Raw genomic sequence first — 16,953 nt, 5'->3', positions numbered from 1 at the left:
CATTCACATGGTGCACAGACATTCACATGGTACACAGACGTTCACATGGTGCACAGACGTTCACATGGTACACAGCCATTCACATGGTGCGCAGACATACATGCAGATGAAGCACCCATCCATACACATTAAAAAAAACAGGAAAAAAATAGTAAATTTATAGTACTTGTATGCTAGTGTCCTCATTGGGAAAGGATTTAATTGTTCCCCGTGGAAGACAGCAGAATAAAGGTGTTCATTTAGAGCCATTCAGTCATTTCAAAGGTCAGAGTAGGAAGTTGAGTTTGGTCTGGTATTGGTTTTTTTTGATTCCCAAGGCACAGCCCATTGAGACCTTGCCTGAAATCATGAGGTGCTTACTAGTGCCCTTGGTAGACCCTAAAGTTTACCTTCCAAGTAAACTACAATAACTAAAGCTTCTGCTTGGGACTTTAGACCCTTGACAACAGCTTTTTTCTCATCAACCCCACCCCACCCCCGGTGACTCGCAGCTTTAGATTTATCAAATGCTGTCCTTTTCTCTGGGTCCTTGGTGCTCCAAGTCCTGTTTGTCCTGGCTGACCTCAATTTCACTGTCATCTCCTCGGCCTGGCGAGGCTCCTAAGCTATGGACCATCTAGACACTGATCGATGCAAGAAGCAAGAGGCAAAGGGAGAGGTCTGCCCTGTGTGTTTTGGGAGATCCCTCACTGTTTGCCCTGATGGAAGAGGAGTGCTTCAGCCAGCACTTACTATTTTTTTTTGTCTCAGCTTTTTCTTCTTTTTCATCCAGCGTTTGTAATTGTTCTCAGTGGATAGTTTGTGGAGTTTTCCCATTGCAGTTTGAAATTATGCAATCTCAGGTTTTCCTTGTCTGCCAGGTGCGAGGTTGTTTATGGATTTAGAAAAAAAAGTTTTCCTTAGGAATGGAGGGTATGTAAAATATCCTAACTCTACTCAAGTTAAAATCACGATATTTTTATTTAGTTGTTGGTTTTTTCTTTTTTGTAACTGAATAGGCTAGAGGCTGAAGACAATGGTAGAGTTCCCACCACTGAGGACCTCTCTGTCTTGTAGGAAAAACAGCAATTTACTGCTTATCTCCATCAAAATGTACACCTCCCCCTCTGTATAATTACGGGTTGTTATAAGTTCTTCAGAGGGAAGTAAAGGATATTCTTTCTGGAACGGAGTTAGAAAGCAATGGTCCAGGAGAAAAGGTTTCAGAGAAAGTGTTCTCTTAGCAGTTTTGACTGAGAACTAAAGACTGGAAGGAATTATGCAAGCAGAGAGGACTTTTTAGAAACAACAGCACAAGTACAGGCTCTGAACAAGAGCTTGGTTTATTGGATAACTGATAGCATATCAGCGTGTACCTGCATTTCTGGAGTGAAGAAGAGGGACATGGGGCAGTGGGGACAGAGGGAAGGAACTGGAGGTGAATTGGGGTCTTTATAATTCCTCCTAAATGCAGTTGAAGCCATGCCATAGTCAAGAATTCAGGTCTTTTATTATACCTTAATCACCCCAGAAGCTATGTGGGCACTGTGGGACTAGAAAAGAAGGTCTATGTAGGAAATTTTAATAGAAAGAACATATTAAGATGGCAAGATCAGACTTGATCTTAACTGAAAAGTAGAGATGTGAATATTACTGTAAAGACCGTAGGTGGTGGTTTACTCTAAATGGGAGAGGCACTGGATGCTAAATATCTCCTTGGGTGAGATGGTGGATATATAAATACAGGAAGAGTCTCAGGAAGCTCCTGAGTGTGACCTGTGCTTGCTACACTGGATTATCATAGCTCTTGCTGGTGCAGTTCATGTAGCATGGCTGGTAATTTGAGAGGCATAATACACACACACACACACACACACACACACACACACACACACACACACACACATTATATGATTATCGCCAGTGGCAGACTCTCTACCTAGGCAAATTCAATTTAGTAGTGGGATCTGTGAGCTCTATATTGCTCTATTCTTCAGGGGTGGCCTCTGCACGCTGCCCGCACCTGAACTAGAAGGCCGTATCTGATCTGGAAGCAGACGCCAGCCCTCTGCAAAGTGGAAGCAAGCTAGCACACCGCATCAGTTTTTCCACTGCCCCGTTCAGTGCAGCCACACCTACGGGACTGGTCTACGCTGGATTCCGCCAAGCTCTTTATTCACATTTGAACTGTGGCAAGGGGCTGGGTAACTGCTGGGAGGGGGCACTAACAGCTTCATCTAGTCCCTGGCTGAGTGCTCCAGGGGAGCTGGGAATCATCTCAGCCACCTCTCTCTTACAGTTACAGTCACAATAGCTTAGCTACAGACACTGTTGCTGTTTCTCAGTCAATGTCAGGGAAGTGGCCCCTTCCCCATTCCCTGTCATTTAAATCCAGGAGGGCGGGCTCTACTCAGCTTAGTATTTTCACTGCCTGTGTTGCTAACTGCCTGCTTGAGCTAACTTTGTTGCTAACTTCTCATTGCTGTGACCAGATGCCTGGCAAGAAGCCATTTAAGAGAGGAATTTATTTTATTTCACCGTTGGAGGGTACTGGTCTGTCATGGTGGGAAGGGCATCTCAGCAGGAGGGTGAGGCAGCTGATCTCCCTGTAGCTGAAGATCTGAAGTCAGCAAACAGAGAAATGAATGCTGGGCTCAGCTTGCTTCGTGTGTGTGTGTGTGTGTGTGTGTGTGTGTGTGTGTGTGTGCGCGCGCGCGCGCGCGCGTGTGTGTGTAGGTATTTGTACACATGCCCAAAGGGCAATCTTTGTTATCATCCTATTGTAGGAGCCAGCCATGAACTAAAGCTAAATATTAACAGATCATCTTTACTTCCAACCATTATCACCTGTCAGAGTAGGACTCAGCCATTGATAAGTTTAATCGAGGCCTGAGTCTCAGTAGTTTACCCTGAAGCAACACCTGGTTGCAGGAAAGTCCACAAACTGAGATTACCCTAGCACCACCCAAGAACAGATCATCCAGAGGAAATGCCTAACGTTCCAACCTCTGTAGATAGGACCACCAGCCAGCACACACTCACCAGGACACCCCTAGACAAATGTCAGCCAATCAGGGGTCCTAAACCTCAGAAACCCCTCACCCCACCTTTACTACTATAAAAACCCAACTCTGAGCTCGGGGCTCTCCGTTTATTCCAATACGTTGGACATGAGGAGAGACCGAGTTTGCAAGCTTGCATAAAATAAAGGCTCTTTACGTTTACATACAGGATTCGGTCTCCTTGTTGGCTTTTGCTGGGACTTTGAGGATCTGTGCATAACACTATCTCATTTGAGATAGAGCCTCTCTTGGCTGGAGCGTGGGGATTACTGAGCTTGGCTGGCTGGTGAGCTCCAGGGATCCTCCTTCCCTTAGCTGGGAACATAAACACCCCACACTGAGGATCAGATTATGCTTGTAAGGCAAGCACTTAACTCAACTGTTTCTGTATCTCAATCTCTCTCTCTCTCTCTCTCTCTCTCTCTCTCTCTCTCTCTCTCTCTCTTTCTCTTTCTCTTTCGTTCTTCCTGCCCAGATCTTAGCCGACAGGTCCTGTCTACATTCAGGGTGACTTTCACTCATCAGCTAAGCCTCTCTGGAAACATCCTCATAGCCCTGCTCAGAGGTGTGTCTTCTAGGTGAGTCTTCATGAAAAATCACACCACTGTCATTTTGTTCCACACTCCCAGCCCTAAGAGTAGAACTGGTGTACACTTCAGCGAGGCTGGCCACATCTCCCAAACTATTGCTAGGTGAAAAATGAGGCACAACTTGGCCAAACTTCTTTTTCTAGTTAAAAATCAAAAGAAGCCAAGATGGAGGTGATGGGCTTTTTCTTATCAGAGCAATCTTTGTGAGCAAAGTTTACTCCTCTCTCTTTCTACCAGGAATTATAGAGGTTAGTAGGGATTGAGTGGTTCCAAGCTTCTGACTTAAGCAAAGATGGAGGGCAAGGGGATGCTTGTATACCCATGGGCAAAAAGGGAGCCTGCTGTGTACTCTCTAACTGAGTGTCATCTCAGAGATTGTGCGTTCTGGCCTGCCCATTGTAGATGGGGCCTAGAGAAGAGGATGATGAAGGTTATGGTTATTGCCAGGTGTAAAGGGAAAGCCCAAATGCGTGGGAGCCACAGGTGCTTCCCACTCAGAGACATGATTATGCACTGTGCTTGTTGGTCAGACTGGCCTGCACTCTCAGCAGGTGAGATAGGAAGACTCCTCTATCAGAGTGAGGGGGCCTCTCGCTACCAGGGGAGAAAGTGCTGGAAGATGCAACCAGAGGTGAAGTTCACCAGTACTCAAATCCTGCTCAGGATTGAGACCCCTGCCAGCAAGACTTGGGTCCCTTTCTGTACCAGCTCTGATGACTGAGGGACAAACAGTCTTACCATGTGGAGTAGTGGCCTGTCTGTTCAAAGAACGGGCCACAAGGAGAAGACTCCTAACAGCTGAGGTCAAATATCCCAGGTTTGGCTCTTCTCCATCATCAGAGGAGAAAGAAGTGACCTTCCTTTCCCTCTGCCCTCCTCCCTTTGCCTATCTGAGCCCTTAGCTCTCTAGTCCGAGAACCCTACAAAACAAGAAAACAGTCATGGGCATGACATTGACATATGGTCCTTTTTAAAAGAAAAATTTATTTTTATTTCTGGCTTTATGTCTGTATGGGTAGATGCCATGTCTGCTGGTGCCTGTGAAGCCAGAAAAGACATAGGACCCCCTGGAGCTGGGATTATAGGTGGTTGTGAGTCACTTGATGTGGTGGTTGGAACCCCCTTGGGTCCTCTGAAAGGGTAGGAAGCCCTCTTTATCCCTTAGCCATCTAACTGGGGGTTCTTTTTGATTCTTTTTAGTTACTTAAAAATACTCTTATTTTTTAATTAAAATATAATACCTCATTTTTCCATTTTCAGTTTCTCATCAACTCTTCCCACATACCCCTCATCCCTTTTGAATCAGTGGCCTCTTTTTTGTAATTATTTAACTATTTATATATCTATATATAATACGTAAATATATGCCTAAGTATATAAATAGAAGCTGCTTAATCTGTTTAGTCTTATCTGTGACTTAAAGGTGATCAATTAGTATTGGATCGCCAATTGGGAACTCATCCCGGGAGGACATAATTTCTCCCATTCCAATCATTACTGTTTCTTGTGGTTATTTGTCTAGGGTTGGAACCCTACGCGGTTTCCCACTTCAGCTAGCTTGTCTGTTAGTGTTGTACCTATCTGGGAACAACAAGTAGGTTTTAGGCAGCCAGATGGTTAAGGTTTTACGAGTGAAGCTTCCCTGTCATTTTCAGGATGCAGTCAATGGTCCCTATAAAGACATTTTACTCTTAAATTCTTCCCATCACACAAACGAAATAGAATGAGCCCCCTTGAACCTGCTACCCAGCCCCCATGAATACTAAGGCTTTGCCAGTCTCACCTCCTCTGTCCCTTTCACGTTCTCATCTCTTAAAGCCATTTGCGTGTGGGTCTTATCACTCTCTAGCCCAGATGACCTTGAATTTATAGAGCTCTACATCTACCTCCTGTTCGTTCCCAGTTTGTCTTCCTGAGTGCCGAGGTACAGGCCTGTGCCGCCACCCCTGGCTACTTATAAACTTCTGTAGAAACACTGCAAGGCAATTATCGGCATTCTGCCATTTCACATGTAGATACTGCCGTACACATTTCTAATTGAGAAAGACTTCTATTTTCACAGCCATTATAGCATTACTGTTCCCAAGTGTATTGGTTCATCATATCGTACATTACCTAATCCATATTCAAATTTCCCCAGGGGCTTCAAAGTTATCTTTTTATTGTTTCTTTTCAGATTCCTATGTGAACACGGCCCTGTCGCTGACACTTTGTTTATTATGCATGCAGCCCCTTATTCTTTTCTTTCTCATGGCTCTGCTTTGATGGAGCTGTGGTTTCCTTCTTCCTAGAGTAGTTCACCCTTCTGATGGGCGGCCCTGAAAGGGGTCATATAACTCACTTCTCTTTCTTGGGTATAATCTGCAAGTTGTCATATTGTCTCAGCAACTTGATTAAGTTTAGACATGAGTGCTTCTTAAGTAGCGGGGTGTGTGCGTGTGTGTGTGTGTGTGTGTGTGTGTGTGTGTACCAGGCTACTTTAATTATCAATATGGATTCATTGTTTTGTATGAACTGGGAATTAAGATCCCTTTCTTTCCAAAGGGAGAGGATATTCAGTGTGTAGCCAGGGGTAACAGTTACTGGAAAAAGCAGAACTTCTGGGTTTAACAGTGAGCCGTGTCCCCTGGGCTGCTCTGGCTGAGGTGTAATGGAATTTCTCACCAGGGATCCAAATTCAATACATATGTGAGTTGGCAGACAACATGGTTTTGAAAATAAGCCACAAGCTCTGGATGATCAGACTATGGACAAGATGCAGGACTGTAAAGAGAAGATTCTAGGCACAGCCTGCCTCTTATCCTTAGTCCTTCTGGGACTTCCTGGGGATATAAGTGCTGGGCTCCCTCGGTTGCAGGGTACCAGGCAGAGGCTAGAATCTTGTAGTTCAAGTGGAGAGATGAGCATGACTGCTGCTGGGTTCTGGCACCATGAGCAAGGCTTTCTGGCCAGAGTCTGCCTGCCCTGCCAGGGTTGGTGAGCAAAGTGAAAGTAAGTGATTTCTGTTTGTGTGCCAGACACGAGCTGCCCGTGAGGGCAACCGGAGAGTCCTCCTTGCTGTCTAGTAGACTGACCTCCATGGAATAGACCCCTGGAGTTGGCTTATTTTTTTTTTACTCTTTGCTTTTTGTGGGTCCACAACCAAGCTCCCAAATAAATACATGAACTTATTCTTGCATATAAATGACTGACCTTAGCCAGCTTTTCTTAATTTAAATTACCTCACCTACCTTTTGCCTTTGGGCTTTGACCTTTCTCTATTCTGTATACTTTCCTTTACTTCTTACTCCACTGCTGGTTGTGTGGCTGGGTGACTGGCCCCTGGCTTCCTCCTAGCTCCTTCCTCTTCTCTTATTTTCCTCTTATTTATTCTCTCTGCCTGCCAGCCCTGCCTATCCCTCTCCAGCCTAGCTATTGACCATTCGGCTCTTCATTAGACCAATCAGGCGTTTTAGACAGGCAAAGTAACACAGTTTCTCAACGCTAAACAAATACAGCATAAAAGAATGTAACACATCTTTGCGTCATTAAACAAGTGTTCCACAGCATAAATGAATATAGCAATCTTAACCTAATATTCCACAACAGACCCCAGAAGGCAGAAATGGATGTCAGATTCCATAGAGATTGTCTTAAGACAGCATGGCATTGAATTGCACTCACCAAAGGCCTGGGGACTAGCAAGAGAGAAACCTCCTGGATTCGGGGGAGGATTGTTTGGGTTTGTAGTGATAAGGATGGAATCCAGTTCCTTGCACAAGCTAGGCAAGACCTAAACAACTATGGCACACCCGATCTCGTCTCCAGGATGGAGTCCTTCCTTCAGGGCTGGCATCCAGCCGCTCACAGGGGGCAGAGCAAGCTTCAAGCGCTCTGGGCCTATAGAAACAGTTGCCAGTTTTTGATGGCACCGGCTCCTTTAAGAGTTGTCTCATTCCTCATTCTTTGCTTTTCCCTTATACTCAAAAGCCTGCGGGGAGGAGCGGCTGCAGAAGGCAGTGCTGATGTGTACCCTACGGTAAGACTTGTTCTGAAACCCATCTAGACTTGGGAGAAAAGGGTGCAATTTTAAATATTACTGTAAAAACAGTTGGAATATTTAATAAGTTTAAGTGATTCCTGATGACCTTGAGGTGAGCCAGAAGTTTTCATACAGAGCAAAAGAAAGGTCACCTTCCAACCCCTTCAATGGACTCTTCAAAGAGCGTCGGGAACATAAGATGTTTCCATCACACCCTTGCAGTCTGTTTGCTTAGCTTCTGGTGACTTTGCTGGTTAGTACTTGAAGGACAACTTACTGGGTGAGGGGAAGGTGAACCAAACTGACTTCGTCTCCTTCATGCCTTCAGACCCAAGTGCAGCCTCAAAGCTCTGCCGTTAGAGGCACACATCCTCAGATGACCTGTCCGTGCCCAGTGGAAAACTGGCTCTCAGTCCATTTCAACCTTGTTACCAGCTTGTGTCGTTTTCTCAGGCTGAACAGGGTGCTTTTAACTCAAAAGGCCTCATGTGGTCTGCTGATTCTTTCAATGTGATTTTTAGGGTCGTGGAAATTTTGTAGAGAAAAGTATTCCAGTATATCTTTACAGGGTATTCACCTTTACTGAGGTAGTGTGAACCACTGCTTTGTTGGCTTCCCTGGGAATGGCTATTATGATGAAAAATGGTCAAAAATAACAAACTTTTTCAATGCTGCATTCAAAATATGCGACAAGAACAAGAAAAGAGGATTTTATTCTGCCTCATGACTTTAGAGGTTTTAGTCCATTATAGAGAGGAACACACACAACAGAGTGGTTTGGTCTGAGGTGTCAGGAACATGGATTAGAGGCTGTACATCAGGAAGCAGGTACCAAGCTGAAACTATTATAGACCCATTCCAACCTTCCACAAGTCAGGCCCCAGCTCTTAAGATCTTACCATCTCCAGAATTGGTACCAACCACAGAGGTGCCGGCATTCATAATATGAACTTGGGCAGGGGAAAATTTCAGATTCAAGCCACACAGTCTGTAAATCTTTAATAATTCCACTTCTGATGGTTTGTTTTATTTTAAGAAAAATTTCCTGCTTTTTGCCCAGGAAGCGCCCCTTTCAGTGTTATCTGACCAAAAGATACAAAGCTTGAAGACTTTGTTTATGGTTGGGTAGGCAGAGTTAGCACTATAGGACTATCACACTGTCTGTGCTGAATGAGAGCATGTTTTTCCTGGGTAGGGCATGTGTATCAGCTGCTCCTCTACTACTCCAAGTAGCGTCAGCTGAAGTTTATTGGTGTTTGAGTATTAATTATTTTGCAGACCAGATTTCCCAGAGAAACTCATGAATCTGGATGTTTTTTCTGACATCCCGACCCAACATTCTCTGAATGCTGCTATGATTTTTCTGCTGGCCTTGTTTTCCAGCCGCCTAGCCTACTCCTCCGTTGACTGTCCAGAGAGTATGACACGGGGAGAAAACCAACAGTATGGATCTTTAATCCCAGCACTCAGGAGGCAGAGGCAGGCGGATCTCTGTGAGTTCGAGGCCAGCCTGGTCTACAAGAGCTAGTTCCAGGACAGGAACCAAAAGCTTCGGAGAAACCCTGTCTTGAAAAATCCAAAAAAAAAAAAAAAAAGAAAAAAGAAAAAAAAAGAATGATCTTAAGGTTTTAATATGTTTGATTTGGGAAGTTAAAAATCTGTAAACCTTTATGTTTTCTGGGAGAGATGCTGAGCTGTAGGGAAATAATTCTCTGAAAATGAAGAACAATGTTTATGAAAGCTTTATTATTTTTGAGGGAAAGTGTTCATATTCTTGTTGCCGTTTTTTGTTTTTTTTTGTTTTTTTCTGGTTGCTGGCCCAATTTTGCTCTTTCTAATTCAAAGAAAACACATGTTGGTGGGTAATTTGATATCGTCAGATAAAACACAAAATTATAATATAACCTATGGTAGGTCTGTTCCCATTCGTGTGCAAAGTCCCACTGACGATCATCCGAAGTGTTGGTAAAGAGGGGCAGGCAATTGTTTTGGTGTTCGTTTGTGTTTAGTTTTTTGAGACAGCATTTCTCTGTGTAACAACCCTGGCTGTCCTAGAACTCACTCTATAGACCAGGCTGGCCTCAAACTCACAGAGATCTGCCTGTCTTTGCCTTTTGAGTGCTGGAATTAAAGACATGTGCTACCATTGCCTGACTGAGGCAGGCAGTTTTAATCCACAGTTTGAACGAATCATACTTCTTTGGAAGGGGGCATGTGGCATCTACTTCTAAGAGATTGATGGTGATTCTTTGTGATGCTGGTCCTCATGGAACCATGCGTGGAGGGCTAAGCGTTCTGTTGCATTTGGCTGAGGGATCACAGGTTTTCTTCAAAGCACTCTGAAAGGTTCTTGGCTATTGTAGCTACTTTTTAAGAGGTTTGTCTATGAAAACTGAAGTAATTCCTTTTAACATGACTCTCAAGAATTTTGCAAATGCTAGAGACTAGGGGTATAGCTCAGTGGTAGAGCATTTGACTATAAGTGCTGGAGATTTCGCCTAGAGACACTTAATATAACTTCATTTCTGCGTTAGTCATTCAGAATATTCAGTATCTTTCTGAATGCAAATGACATGCCAACTGTATCAGTCTCCAGAAGAAGAGGTGGCAGCTGGCAGTGGTTGGTTCGGTGGTCCTGATCCCTTTTAGACTCCGATATATCATTGCTCACATATCTCCCACAATTGGCTTCTGTGAATTTAAGTGGTGACTTGATCACTCTTTAGTTACGGGCTAGCCCAGTCTTCTAGTTTTAATAATATTTTGTTAGTATGTGTATTATTGGGGGCTTGCACGTTTGTGGGAATCAGAGGATACCTTTCGTATAGTCATTTCTCTCTTTCTACCTTTCAATGAATTCTGGGGTTGAACTCAGATCATCAGGTTTATATCATAGAGGGCAAGAAGTGTCTTATCTGCTAAGCCATCTCACTAGTCCTTATTATTCTGAGTAAAGCATCTCTGAACATCATGTACATGTTTTCTGGTGGTCATGTCTGTTATTGAGTTACAGAATAGACAAATACTTTTTAGGACACATTGATAGACAGTTTTCCAAACTGTGTCAAATTAGACTCCACCAGCCAGATACATGAATTCTAGTTGATTGACAAACTTGCCAACACTTGGAATTGTTAAGGACCAGTTTTAACAACTTAAAGCTGCTGTCTCTAAATCTGAAATACGAAGTTCACATCAATTCAGTGACATTTTGTTTAACATTTATTTAAATACAAATTTGAATCACAAGTATCATTTTTGTGTCATGCCTTCTGGGTTCAGCATGCTTCCCTGAGTTTGGCCTGAGGCCTCTAGAGAATAAAATATAACCTCTTTGTTCAAGACTTCTTTATGTCAGGTATAGGGTACCATTGAAAATAAGACATCAGCATAACAAGTTATGTCTTTACTACCCTGCCAAGTGTGTCCTGCATGTTTCCAGCATCTTCTCGCTTTTCCTGCAGCCCTGGGAGGTCATCGACACTGTATCTTCCTGGATACATCCCTGGGTCAACTCTCCTGGCTGATGGTGATGTGTATAATGATAGGCTGCAGATCTGTCTCCCCAAAAGCGCTCTGCTCTTCTCTCTGCCCATCAGGATTTAGTCCCCCAAACCTTGACTGTGAATGGAGTAAATTAAGATGTAGCATTAAATGGGAAGTTGGCTTATTTGTTTATGGCTTCATTTCAATAGTGGATTTTAGGAGATAGTATTTCACTCAGCTCCGGCCAATTAATACATACATATTTATATGGTTCTAGCTGATGGAAAAATTGAGAAATTTTGATTTTTTACAACATGTATTTATACATTTTTGTTTGAAAACTTCATGCAAGTATGCAATGTGTCTTGGTCACACACACCCCCACTACCTCCTTCAACCCCCTGTGATCCCCTCAATACACCTCCTCCCCAACTTGATGTCCTTCTTGTATTCTATAACCCATTGAGTCCAGTTAGTGCTGTTACTATGCTCATGAATGTAAGGTCATCCATTGAACATGGACAACCTGCTAATGTCCACTCCCTAGCCCAGAAATGTGACTCTCCCCGCCTCAGCATCTGACTGTCAATAGCTCATCAACTAAGGGTAGGACATAGGGAGACCCTCCCTGCTCCATGATCGGTTTTTATCTTGATTCTTCTTCTGCAGGTCACATGCAGCTTTGAGTTTGTGTGAGCAGCAACCATGCCATGTTCCGAGGCCAGCATTTCACAACACCCTCCACCCTCCACCTCCTGCAGTTCTTACATTCTCTCTGACCCCTCTGCCACAATGTTCCGTTGTATGAGCTGTGGCTGGCTACATTCCTGGTACCCTGCTGCCCACATGGCTAGCTTTATACTCGAAATAATTACACGGAAACTGTATTCTTTTAAACACTGCCTGGCCCATTAGTTCCAGCCTCTTATTGGCTAGCTCTTACATATTGATCTAACCCATTTCTAATAATCTGTGTAGCCCACGAGGTGGCTTGCCAGGAAGATCTTAACCTGCATCTGTCTGGAGTGGGAGAATCATGGCGACTGACTAACTAGGCTTCTTTCTCCCAGCATTCTCTTCTGTCTACTCTGCCTACCTAATTTTCTGTCCTATTAAAGGGCCAAGGCAGTCTCTTTATTTAACCAATGAAATTAACACAAAACAGAAAACTCTCACCCCTCAATGTTCTCTGAGGTTTCCGTTGAAATTTGCCCATAAGTGATGCTATGTCTACATATGAGGATAGAACTAATAGGAGAATGGGCATAAAATAAAACAAAAATTTCAAACCAGTCCAATGTAATTGACATGAGCATATTGACTGAAGAAATCCTCAGATACATTAATATTATAGATCTTATCAGTTAATTTTTTTCCCAAAATACTTTTCCCAATGGCTGTTCATGGTATCTTCCTTTTCTGAGATGGGACAGACTGAGGGGAGAGAAGGCTTGGAAAAGGAAACTAAGGTTTTTTTTTTTATAGATATGTTAAGTGAAAAGGGTGCTGTATCTGAAGTTTACCTGAAGTCTTTTGGAGTTCTGGAAACAGCAGGAGCATATGTTATGTGATGGTGCTAGTGTAACATGCCAGGAGCGGTAGAAACAGACTTTCAGGCTCAGGAGCAGCTGCTGTGTGAACCTGTGAGTGTGGATGACATGAATCTGGCAGAGGGAGAGGGACGCACCGTAGTAGTATTCTCGGGTTTGGGAGAATATGATGGGTGAGAGCTGAGTGTAGGCTGGGCCTTGTGCTGTTATGCAAGAAGGCTTAGCCCTGTTACCAACTCCTGGGAGCTCCTGTAACCTTCAGAAGGTTAGGAGATTTGAGCAGACTTGTGGGCAGAAGGCAGGACCCAGGACTTTGATGGGTAGATTAGAGGCATGGGAGGGGATGGGGCAGTTGTGCTAAGTCACAGAGGGGATCATGAAGCAGGATCTGAAGTAGGACAATGGCAGTAGGAGGAGAAACAGACAGATCTAAAAAAAAAAAAGATAATGACACACTGGGCCAGGTTCTGGCTCTTTTGATACAGATGTGGAAGGGGTATTGACATGATAGGAACAGCTTTAGGTGACTCCAGGCCAGGTTCGAGCAGCTAGGGGCTTCTGCATGCTAAATATATTTTTTGTTACTATGTTTTTGTATAAGATACTTCAAAATCATTTTTATATGTTTGAAGAATTTTTAGTTAGTAAGTTAACTCTAGTAACCATTTCTGTGACCACAAAGGGCCCCTTCATGAACATATTAAAGCTCTGGCACTATGGGATAAAGCCCTCAGGATTCCAGCCTCTGCAGCTGTGCAAAGACTAAGGTCATAGCGGAGAGCTGAGAGAAGCCCACAGCTGTTCTCCCTGGGACCTGGCTTTGCTGCCAGATACCTCCCTATAGGAGTTCCAGCCAATAGGGCCCAGGGCATAGAGGCCAAGGGCTGGCAATGTGGGAAGGCAATCACTTCCAGGTGATCAGAGACAAGGCCTGTGGGAAGAGAGGTGACTTCCCCAGCCAGCCTGGGCCCTGTTCCTGCTCCAGTGCTCCTCAGCTGTCTCTCTGCCCCTGGACAACATTGTCTCCTCTTCTCCCTGCAGCCATCTGTTGCTGCCAAGGTTCCTCGCTCCCGGCTCATTGCATGTAGACATAGAGTCACAGCGTGTTCCTTTTGCGCTTGGCCTTGTTATCGATTTGGTGACAAAGCAAATGGGTTTAGAGCTTCTCATGCTTCCTGCTTTTTCTTACGCATCTATCTGTCCTGGAAAGGAAGGCAAGATTCTCATTTGTGTTAGATCACTAGACCTTTGGTGCAACCATGCAGAGTGACTTCAGCCACAGATCAAAGTAACACTCTGAGCTGGACTTAATCCCAGACTCTGGGACAGAGCAGTGTGGAAGGGACCTTAGCTAAAAGCCTGGTGGGGTCACAAGAGGAGCAGATGGATAGAGAAAAGTCACACTATCATTTTCAGAGTTTCTTAGCACTTTCCAGTCCTACCGAGTTTATGACAATGAAACACATATTCAATATTTTCCTAAATCCAGTTATTAAATTTACATATTTGATTTACTTATTTTTATTATCAATTACAACATACATGCCCCAAACACCATAGACCATGAGTTATAAGCTATCAGCGCTTCACTAATTTAGGGTGTTGACAGCCCATAATATCCCTCTCTAGATTTCTTCTTGGCCACCTTTCCTCCTCTTTCACAGACACACACTTCACTAATTCTAAGGCCATTTGCTTGCTGCCCAAAATAATCCCATTATTCTCCATATGGATCATTTCATTTGTGCTTGAACTCCGCATCACTGGGGAGCGCCTGCTCTTGTTCCCCAGTGCGCTGGTTTCCTTCTTCTGATGATTCTTGCCTCTTGGCATGTTCATACTAACTTTCAGAATCAACTTAGTCAAGGCCTACAATGCTCATACTAAATTTGAGGGAATATGTTGAAAGTATAAATCAATGCGGAAAGAACTGTCATTTGTATAAGACAGGGTTCTTATTTAAGTCTATTTAAATGTCTTACAAAGCTGTACTTTTTGTTTTTTGTTTTTTTTTTTTTTTTGCTTTGTTTTGTGTTTCCTCACAGACTTTGTGTATCTTTCATTAGAATCATTACCAGGCACTCTGTATGTTTTGGTGCTGTGGCAATTGCTGTCTCTTTTAGGATTTCACTTTTTGTTGGAGGCTGTTAAGGAATTTCATTGGTCTTTTGACTTTCTCTTGGTGGGGAAGCTTCTGTGACCATTGCCAAGTGCCCCCTGAACACAATCTCACATTTGTGAACGATGCTGCCTTGTTTCTTGGCTTTCCAATCTTTGTACTGTTTGCTTCCTTGTGCCCTTGTATCCTGCCTAGGCCCCTAAGGGATGCTGAAGGCTGATGGCTAGCCTTCCTCTTGCTTTTGATAACGAAGGGAAATTCTCAACATTTAACCATTAACCATGATGTGCCCATAGTAATTTTTCATGTATAATAGGGGCGGGATGGGAGCAGCCTTCTGTCCCAACTTTTCTAAGAGCTTTAGATCATGAGGGTTGTATTTTATCAAGTATATTTTCTGTGTTTGTTGAAATGGATATATAGTTTTTCTGTCTCCAGTTCTTAATGTGAGAAGTTATATTCATGCTTTTAGAATGTTACCAATTTAGAATTTAGAAATTCAACTGGCTCACAATGATGTTTTATATATTACCAGATTCAGTTAGATAAAACATTGTATGGGGTCCTTGTATTTACCATCATGAGAGAAATTAGCCTGTGATTTATCTTTTCATATAATTTCTGTTGTTAAAATGAGGAATTGGCATATTTTCATCTCATTCTGAAGTTTCCCAAAAGAATAATAACTAAGCTTTAAAAAGTACTTGAGTAATTTTTAAAAAACAAAACTGTTGCCTTAGGTACAGCTCTTTGCCTGTGCACATGACTCAAGGAATATTAGATATTTAGAAGCTGTCTTCCTTTGGGTAAATTCAAATCATGTTCAGATTGTTTTCAGTTTGACAAATACCACTTATTTCATGGAAAAAAAGTATGTTCTTTCAAAAAATCTTCAAAGGAATGGGGATGACTTGGTTCTGATGGTCTCATCTTTGGATGAAACATTATTTTGTTAAAGATAACTGGATGAACAAGTTGCTCAATAGTCCATTTCAGCTTCTAAATTAAACACCAGCATGGAAAAAATGTTTCTCATCATGAAGAACCCATGACACTAATAGTTGAAGTGTTGAGTCATTGCTTAAACAGTGTCTCATCTCGTCTAGACAATATTTTTACTTTTGGAGGTAAAAGTCAAGTATTTAAAATCACATGGTGTAAAATATACAATTTTAACTGAGTTTATGTAGCTTTGGATCCATGTATATGTGTATTTATCTATACATATATGATACACTTTATATGTATATACATATATATACACATGCGTATATATGATAGATATGCATATAAGGATCTTTCTCTGTACTAACATATTTTCAAGAGTATTCAGAAACCACATAGAAGCTGGAATGGTGCAATTTCCCCAGCTGTGGCAACCTTGGGTCTCTAAATGTAGAAAACCATTTGTTTTGTAAGAGCTGAGCCCAGGATATCACATAGATTAGGTATATATTCTTGGAACATTCTTTCTACTAGGAATGACTGGAACATGCTTTCAATATCTGCTCTCGGGAGGCAGAGGCAGGTGGATCTCTGTGAGTTCGAGGCCAGCCTGGTCTACATAAAGAACTGCAGACCAGCTGGATGATGCTGTGACACCTGGTGCAAACAAACAAGCAAGCAAAATAAAATGAGTTTTATTTTTATTAGTATAAAAAACAACATAACATCCAAGTCTCAGTGCTTAGCACAGCTGGGAGCTTCTTTGTCTCTGCTCTAAGCAGTGTCAAAGTGCAGTACTGCCCCCCACTCATCAACGGTGAGGTCCTTCTGCATGCGGTGTGGTGGCTGGGTATGAGAGGAGCAAATCACAGGAAAAGAAAGGAAGGAAGGAATGGAGAGAGTCGGGAAGGAGGGAAGAGAGAAGCTGAACTGAGGAGGACACACTACATCCTTAGTTACCCATTCTCATGGGAACTGATCCATTTAGAGAGCCCTGTGCTAATTCCTCATGAAGACAATGCTGTCATCAAGGCCTGGCCTCTTAAGGGTTGCACCACTTCGATACCAGCTCACAAATGTGTGAACCTTTGCAGAACACACTGTAGCAAACCATAGCTAGTAGTGAGAAGAAGGTATAGCAAAGCATAGCTAGTCATGAGAAGAAGGTATAGCAAACCATAGCTAGTCGTGAGAAGAAGGT

The 16,953-nt window shown here is 43.0% G+C and overlaps 1 protein-coding gene across 2 annotated transcripts in view; it reads left to right on the top strand.

Moving 5' to 3' along the window:
• The window catches only part of Csgalnact1 (chondroitin sulfate N-acetylgalactosaminyltransferase 1), a 339,276-nt gene that overhangs the window by 173,601 nt on the left and 148,722 nt on the right, over positions 1-16,953 (top strand). Inside the window, exon 4 of one of the 2 annotated variants that reach the window (XM_026789580.1) lies at positions 3,517-3,619. The exons of the other annotated variant lie outside the window; for it this stretch is intronic. The gene's annotated coding sequence lies outside the window, so the exon portion shown is untranslated. The remainder of the gene's footprint in view (positions 1-3,516; positions 3,620-16,953) is intronic. 2 annotated transcript variants of the gene reach the window in all.

This window comes from Microtus ochrogaster, unplaced genomic scaffold (assembly GCF_000317375.1).
Source record: "Microtus ochrogaster isolate Prairie Vole_2 unplaced genomic scaffold, MicOch1.0 UNK23, whole genome shotgun sequence".
NCBI lineage: Eukaryota > Metazoa > Chordata > Mammalia > Rodentia > Cricetidae > Microtus > Microtus ochrogaster.
Note: the sequence above shows the minus strand (reverse complement) of the source record. Positions and strands in the feature narration are given on the sequence as shown.